The sequence below is a fragment of the Sorex fumeus genome, unplaced genomic scaffold (assembly GCF_029834395.1).
Source record: "Sorex fumeus unplaced genomic scaffold, SorFum_2.1 ptg000236l, whole genome shotgun sequence".
Taxonomy (NCBI): Eukaryota; Metazoa; Chordata; class Mammalia; order Eulipotyphla; family Soricidae; genus Sorex; species Sorex fumeus.
Genome location: NW_026606293.1, coordinates 653,123 through 661,369, shown reverse-complemented (window position 1 = coordinate 661,369; position 8,247 = coordinate 653,123). Strand labels below are relative to the sequence as shown.

The 8,247-nt window shown below is 44.0% G+C and overlaps 1 pseudogene; it reads left to right on the top strand.

The window, feature by feature from the left end:
• Positions 1-578: 578 nt before the first annotated feature.
• LOC130018079 (glucose-dependent insulinotropic receptor-like) lies at positions 579-1,564 on the top strand (annotated as a pseudogene).
• Positions 1,565-8,247: the final 6,683 nt, after the last annotated feature.

Sequence of the window (8,247 nt, the reverse complement as noted above, 5' to 3'; positions counted from 1 at the left end):
CAACTGATTATTATCACCTTGCTTGACTGAAGGCAACCATAAAATTAACTGAGAATAAGTTACTAAGTAATTGCTTAATTAAGCGGAAATTCGTTTTTCAGGTAGTACTTTAGCAGGGGTTGGGTGGAGGGTGGAAACTTATTATCAAACTCTGAAGACAAAATGTGATTTATGTTAATTATGTCTTCTGCCAGACAGGACACCTGACTAATATCCCAGTCTGTCCAAACAGAGCCCTCAAATCATCATAAAGGCAGAGAGCCTGGCAAGATGATGTACACCAGCTACTTAGGAGTTGTCTGGTAACTAGGTTGTTCAAAGGGTAGGGACTAACTCAGGCTCAGGGGATAGGATATATGCCCTTTGATTGCTACCTTCAGAGAGCTGGAGAGGCAAGAGGATGAGGAGTGAAAAGGAGACTGGGAATAACTCTAGAAGACTAGCGGGATTCCAAAGATGGCAAGCTGCCAGCCTAAATGACCAAAGAAGAACAGAACTGTGCCACAGCCCTGAGCCCACAGCTCCTTTAGCCCTTGGGAATTTGAGCTGAGTAAGTGGGTATCATGCTTCTTCAAGACATGGAGTTATCGTCCCCATTTGGAGTGACCCTCGCTGTCCTGTCCTCGCTCATCAATGCAGCTAATTCACTAGTGGTGTGGCTCTGCTGTTTTTGATCCACAAGAATGATGGAGTGAGTCTCTGCTTCACCTCGAACCTAGCTATGACTGATGCTGTGCTTGGTGTAGCCATCTCTGGCCTGGTGACAGATCAGCTCACTAGCCCCACCCGGCCCACACAGAAGACCCTCCGCAGCCTTCGGATGGCATTTATCACTTCCTCGGCAATTGCCTCAGTCCTTACAGTCATGCTGTTGCTTTTGACGGGTACCTTGACATCCAGTAGCCCCTCTGCTACTTCCAGATCATGAATGGGTTTGTGGCTGGGGCCTGCATTGCCGGGCTTTGGTTGTTCTCTTATCTGTTTGGTTTCCTCCCATTTGTAGTCCCTGTATTCCAGCAGACCACCTACCAAGGACCCTGCAGCTTCTCTGTGTTTCACCGGGTCTATGTACTGACCCTCTTCTTGCTGGCTTATTCCTAGTCCTGCCCATCTTTGTCTTCCTCTACTGTGACATGCTCAAGATTGTCTCTGAGCACAGTCAACAGGTCCGAAAGATGGAGCATGCAGGAGTCATGGCTGGAGCTTACAGGCCCTCAAGAACTCCCAAGGACTTCAAGACCATCTGCACTGTGACTGTTCTCATTGGAACCTTCATTCTGTCCTGGACTCCATTCCTTATCACGGGCATTGTGCTAGAGATACTGCCAGGAGCACCACCTCTACATAGTGTTGGAAGGGGTACCTGTGGCTGCTCAGTGTGGGCAACCCTCTACTCAATCCACTGGTATTTGCCTAATGTCAGAATGAGGTGTGGCAGCAGCTATACCAGATGGCTGTAGGAATAAAGAAGGGGCTTGCCTCACTGTTTCTCTTCCTTTCAGCCAGGAATTGTGGCCCAGAGGGATCCAGAGGAAGCTCCTGTCATATTACCACTATCTCCTAGTTTCATGGTTGAGAAATATGATAAGGGCAGAGAGTTTCAAAAGAACTCTCCCTCCCTTACCTGCTCTCCTAGCCCCACTCTGAACCAGGAGAGCATATGGAACTTGTGGAATAAGAACACTTATGTCAGACTATTAAACCCAACCAAATGTCATTGTTTGTCTCACCAGGTAATGGGGTAAGATGCTGACTTTCTCCTTGAATCTTTTTTTCCCATTTGAAAATCTCTCTCTCTCTCTCTCTCTCTCTCTCTCTCTCTCTCTCTCTCTCTCTCTCTCTCTCTCTCCCTCTGTCCTTATTATGCAATAAGGTCTGATTCTCCTATACTGGTATACTCTCTTAAAGTACTATTTCTCAACTAGGGGCCATATGACCTCCTGTTGAACCCCTCTCCTTATGTCGATGATCACTTCCTTGTAGAATGGTGAGATCCTGGTGGTGTATCCGTAATACAGCTCTTGGAGGATCCTGTTGTACTGGGTTTGAACACCCTGTTTGGCTAGGGCTGTGATGACTGCTTCAGTCTCAACTGAATCAAATGCCTTCCTAAAATCGATGAACGTTAGACAGAGTGGCATCTTGAACTCCAGAGAAACCTCAATGAGCTTGGTCACCGTGTGGATATGGTCGATCGTGCTGAATCCTTTTCGGAACCCGACTTGCTCACATGGTTGTTCTTTGTCTAGTGTTCTGTCTATTCTTTTCAGGATGACTTGAGTGAACAACTTGTAGACAACGGACAATAGGCAGATTGGGCAATATTTGCCGGTGTCGTGGATGTCTCCCTTCTTGTACAACAGAATGGTCCTTCTGGTTTTCCATTGGGACAGAACCTTGCATTCAGACAGGTAGCATGTGAAGTGCTGAGCTACTGTATTGACGAGTACTGGCGAGCCAAGCCACTGTATTGACGAGTACTGGCGGCAAGTTCTTCAGTTGCTAAGGTCTTACCTTGTCTGGACAAGGTAGCATGAATGCTTCTTTACCATAGCTGTACGCTTCTTTACCAAAGAAATGGTATGTCGTATTTCAGAAAAGGAACATTGGGAATGACATATACATCCTGCGGAATTTGGTAGGTGGGCAGGTGGACGTGGCTATTGAAGAGATCCGAGTAGAAGTCATGGATAATCTCCTTTTTAAATCATTTTCTGAATCGGTTTTCTTCTTGTGGAGTTCAACGAGTGATTTGTATATCCTTGATATCAACCCATTATCAGATGGGTATTGGGTGAATAACCTTTCCCATTGTGTAGATTGTCTTTGTATTCTGCTCACTTTTTCTTATTTTAAGATAGTCCATTTGTTTATAAATTGTTCACTTCTGGCGGGCGACTCCCATCCATGCTAGGGCTTCCTCCTAGCTTTGTGAGGAACCATTCCTGGAGGTGCAAAGCAAGCACCTTACTTGATGTACTATGTCTCTAACCCTGAAAATGATCACATTTTAAAAAATTATTAATTTATACTTTGTGGTTTACTTCACATCACTTGATCACTTGGTCTACAATACTATAAATAGTGGTTTCTAATGCACATATTATCAACACAACACCTACCACCAGTGTAGCTCCTCAAGGATCCTAACATGTCTCCCTTTCAATCCCCACCCCCCAACAACACAACTGTGTACATCAAATATTTTTTGAAGAAGGAATTATTTAAAAATAAATTTAATATACCAAAGGACTAAAAGTGAAAACACATGGCCAACTTGCAATGAAAAATGCAAATTAGAGTAGCCTGAAGATAACAAAGTATACCTTGCAGAGGAAAAAAATACAGCCCAGTGTTGTCAGAATGTAAGAAATGATTAGAGATAGCTTCATAGTGCTGATGGTTCCACATACTTGGTCTTTCAGAAAAGCAGTTTAATAAGACAAGTTAGTGGTTCTATCAACCTGTTATTTTTGCATCTTCTGCTTCCATTTTGGGGATTGTAGTCTAAGGAAATCATTAAAAAGGCAAAATTTAAAAGGACAATAAAATATTCACATGATTATTAAACATGATTTAAAAAAATAAGGCAAGGGATGACCGGAGAGATAGAACGGCTCATAGGGCATTTTGCTTGCATGCAGCTGTCCCGAGTTCAATCCTTGGCATTTTATATACTCTCCCGAGTACAGAGCTAGGAATAACCTCTGAGCACTGGCAGGTGTGGCCCTAAAATCAAAGTAAGCCAAGTGAGCCTTTTTACAAATTAAAATATTACAACTTTGTACTCAGAAACGGTAAATTAACTGCATATTTAATAAAAGATACAAATAGGGGGCCACAACCATCTGTAATCAGGGCTTGCTCCTCGCTTTGTGCTCAGGAATCATTCTGGGAGGTGCAAGGCAGCACCTTACTAAAAGTACTATCTCTCTAATCCTGAAACTGATGACATTTTAAAACAAATAATTGACTTATAGCCCATGATATACTTATAACAATCCAAATAAACTGGAGAATCAAAGTAATATTCGTGAAGAAATGTTTTTGCTGCTAACGCCTTTCTCATAGAAAAGCATCATGAGGCTGGAGCGATAGTACCGCAAGTAAGGCGTTTGCGTTGCATGAGGCCAACCCACGTTTAATCCCTACCATGCCATATGATCCCTTGAGCACCACCAGGAGTAATCCTGAAAGCAGAGCCATGAGTAACCCCTGTGTATCCCGGCTGTGACTCAAAAGGCAAAATTAATTAATTAAATAAAACCATCATCAGAGTCATTACTAACATCTCTTCAAAAGCCAATTCTAACCCTGACCTAAGGAGAATTAGATGGGATGGAATTATCTGTTTCTCAAAAGCATGACAGCAAAGCATTAGTTGAGACTGAACGGTTTCTTTAAAGAACCTACATGTCTTCAATCATTCACAAAGTTCTGTTCTCCACTCTAAACGGAAAACACAACATTTTGACTCATGTTCATTATAGAGTGAAAAGTAATGCAATATTGTGGGGGTTTGGGTTTTGTTATTGTTTGTTTACAGGCCATACCTGGTTGTTCTCAGGACTTACTAACACAAAAGTCTACCTTGTCTTACAGGAAATGCTCTGTTTCACATCTTCCTTTAAAGGTAAATACTAGGAGAGACCAAGAAAACAGGTGGTGATGAGGTTCTGGCAGGCTTCATTCAATGTCCATTGGACAAAAAAGGCACTATGCTCAGGGGCCATAGAGATAAAATAGGGGTAAAGTTGCCTTCCTGGAGTGTGCGGCCGCATTTTCGGCATGCAACCTCATATACTCTATCTCACTTACTTATCAAAATTATCACACATTCGTTCGGTTTCTAATATACTTGCGTGTATTCTCTTATATTTGGGCTTAAATGATTCAGAATAAAAGACAACAACCCTCACACACTTACCTCTGTACTGTGGTGGAAAGGTGCTCGGTGGTGGGATTGGTGTTTGAATATTATCTGTAATGAACTCTTTCTGTAATGAACTATTGTGAACTATGTTTGTAAAAATAATATATATAATGAAAAAAAAACAGTCACTTTCCTTGCACAACGAAAACCCTACATTCATTCCTGGCACTGCATATGGTCTTCTTGGCACTGTGAACACCCTAAACATAGAACCAAAATTAAGAACTGAGCAGATCAGAGCGGAGTGTGACCCCCAAACCAACCCCACCCCAAACCAAATAAACTATTTTTTTAAGACAGCACATTTTGGGGTGGGAATCAAGAAGCCCAAGATAGCTTGTTCAGTATTTCTTTGGGGATGACCTGGGAAAAGAGAGGCTGGCCCTGCAGTTGAGCTGTTTCCACTTTGAAAAACTATGGGAGGAATAAGGCCTACCAAGGTGGTGATGGTTCCACTAATGCTCTCTATTAGCGTGATGGCAAATGGATGGCAGTTCAGGGGTAGAAAAAGACTAAGAGAGCGTTTCTGCAGAGCATACAAATTGGATCTCATTTCCAAGAGTGGAGAAATGGACACAAAACCATCAGAGTAGTGCAAATAGAGCGACAGAGCTCCGAGGTGAAATGCTACATATTCTACACATTGCGGTTCTGCTATATCAAAGCCAAGGTTATCTGGTTGGTAAACCCTGAAACACGACATTGTGGGAGGGGGGCCACCTGAGACCAGACCTGAGGATGTCTGCTCTGCATGCACCCTGCCCAGCCTCAATTTGTTGTGTCCTAGTAAGAAACAGCACTTGCCCCAATGCGGAAGATGCTGGAGGTGCTTTTCTCCCCAGAATCAAAAGACCTCTTTCAGGAACAGAAAAATAAGAATTCATAGACTGTGGCACTTTCTCAGCATGCAGGATTCTCTGTTTTATAAACCATTTTGAGAGAAGGATTTATGAGAATACTGGTTACAATTTTTAGGGAAGCAAAACCTCCAATTTCAATGACTTTGGCCACTTGTTGTTCCCTGTTTCTTTATAAATTACAAGATCTTTTTTATTGTGAAGACAGTGACACCAACACACGCAGATGAATCAAGCTAAACTCCTTTGAATTGCATATTTTATATCAGTCATTTGTCTCGTAATCCTGCTGATCATTGATTGGCTTGAGCGGGCACCAGTAATGGCTCCAATTAATCCCTGTCACGTGCTAGCATAGCCCAATGGCATATTGGGGCTCTTTCAGGGTATGGGGAATGAGGCCCATTATTGTTCCTGCTTTTGGCATATCGCATACGCCACAGGGCGGAGGAATCGAACTCGGGTCGGCCATGTTGGCTGCGTGCAAGGCAAACGCCCTACTGCTGTGCTATCGCTCCATACCTTAGTATGGGTAACCTTTTGCGGCCGCATCAGCGTTGGCCCGCCGAAAAATTGCCCACGCCCACTTCTGCAGAAGCCACGCCCACTTGTGTAGAGGCCAAGCCTCTACAGAAACCTGGGTTTGGGACGACATGGGCTCAGAGTGAGGAGTGAAGAGGGGAGGGCAGACACTCAGAACTGCTTTTCTCCAGGCGTCTGGGGGGACGCCTGGGGTCTTGAAGGGAGAGATGCAAGTCCCGGGTTCAAGAGCCGGCAGCTGAACTGACCTGGGTTTGGGACAAGATGGACGCAGCGTGAGGAGTTAAAAGGGGAGGGCAGCTACTCAGAACTGCTTTTCTCCAGGCGTCTGGGGGGCGCCTGGGGTCTTGAAGGGAGAGATGCAAGTCCCGAGTTCAAGAACCAGCGGCTGAACTGACCTGGGTTTGGGACGAGATGGGTGCAGTGTGAGGTGTGAAGAGGGGAGGGCAGACGCTCATAACTGCTTTACTCCAGGCGTCTGGGGGTCGCCTGGGGTCTTGAAGGGAGAGATGCAAGTCCCGGGTTCAAGAGGCGGCAGCTGAACTGACCTGGGTTTGGGACGAGATGAGCGCAGCGTGAGGAGTGAAGAGGCTTAAAATTTTTTAAAAAATTTTTAATGAAATACCAGCAGTTACAGACTTATAAACTTTCGTGCTTATGTTTCAGTCACACAATGATTGAGTACACATCCCTCCACCAGTACACATTCTGCACCTCCAATGTTCCCAGTATCCCTCCTCTCATTCCCCTCCCTCTGGAAGGCACATTCCCTTTTACTCTGTCTCTCACTTAGGGTGTTGTGGTTTGCAATGCATATATTTTGTGGCCATCATGTTCGGTCTACAATCTACTTTCAGCTCACATCTCCCACCCCAGTAGGCTCTCCAAGCACCCTTTACTTGGGGGTCCGTTCTATATCTGAGCTGCATTTTTTTAAGCTTTGCCATTGGAATGGTGTCCCCATCCCTGTATTTTATTTTTTCTCTTTTCTTTTTTTAAATATATTTATTTATTTTTTGCCTTTTTGTATTTCTTGTTTTTCTTTTATTTTTTTTATTAGTGAAACATCATGAGGTACAGTTATAGACTTACAAATTTTTGTGCTTGGGTTTCAGTCACACAATGATCAAGTACTGATCCCTCCACCAGCACCCATCCTCCACCACCACGGGTCCCAGCATCCCTCCCACCCCCCATCTCCCCCTTCCCACCCTGCCTCTGTGGCAGGGCATTCCCCCTTGTTCTCTCTCTCTCCTGTTGGGTGTTGTGTTTTGCAAGAGAGCATTGAGTGGCAATCATGTTTGGTCTATAGTCTACTTTCAGCATGCTTCTCCCACCCAGGGAGGATCCTCCCAACACCCTTTATTTGGTGATCCTTTCTCTATCTGAGCTTTCTTTCCCCCTAGTACGTGTGGTCTGCCTCCAAGTCATGGAACAAAATTCCTGGTACTGATCTTTGCCACTCCTGGGTGCTCGTCTCCCATTTTGTTGCTTTTTGTTCCTCAGATGAATGCAAACTTTCTGTGTCTATCCTGCTCTTTCTGACTCATTTCGCTTAACATGATAGTACCACTTGTATTACCACTTGTATGTGAATTTCATGACTTCATCTTTTCTAACAGCCACACAGTACTCCACTGTGTAAATGTACCAAAGTCTCTTTAACCAGTCATCTGTTCTCGGTCACTCAGTGTTTTCCAGATTCTGGCTATTGTAAAGAGTGCTGCAATGAACAAACAAGTGCAGATGTCACTTCGACTATACTTTTTTGCCTCTCAGGAATATATTCCCAGGAGTGGTGTTAGTGGGTCAAATGGGAGATCAAATTCTAATTTTTTGAGAAACGTCCATACTTAAACTATTTTTTTAAGACAGCACATATTGGGGTAGGAATCAAGAGGCCCAAGATAGCTTGTT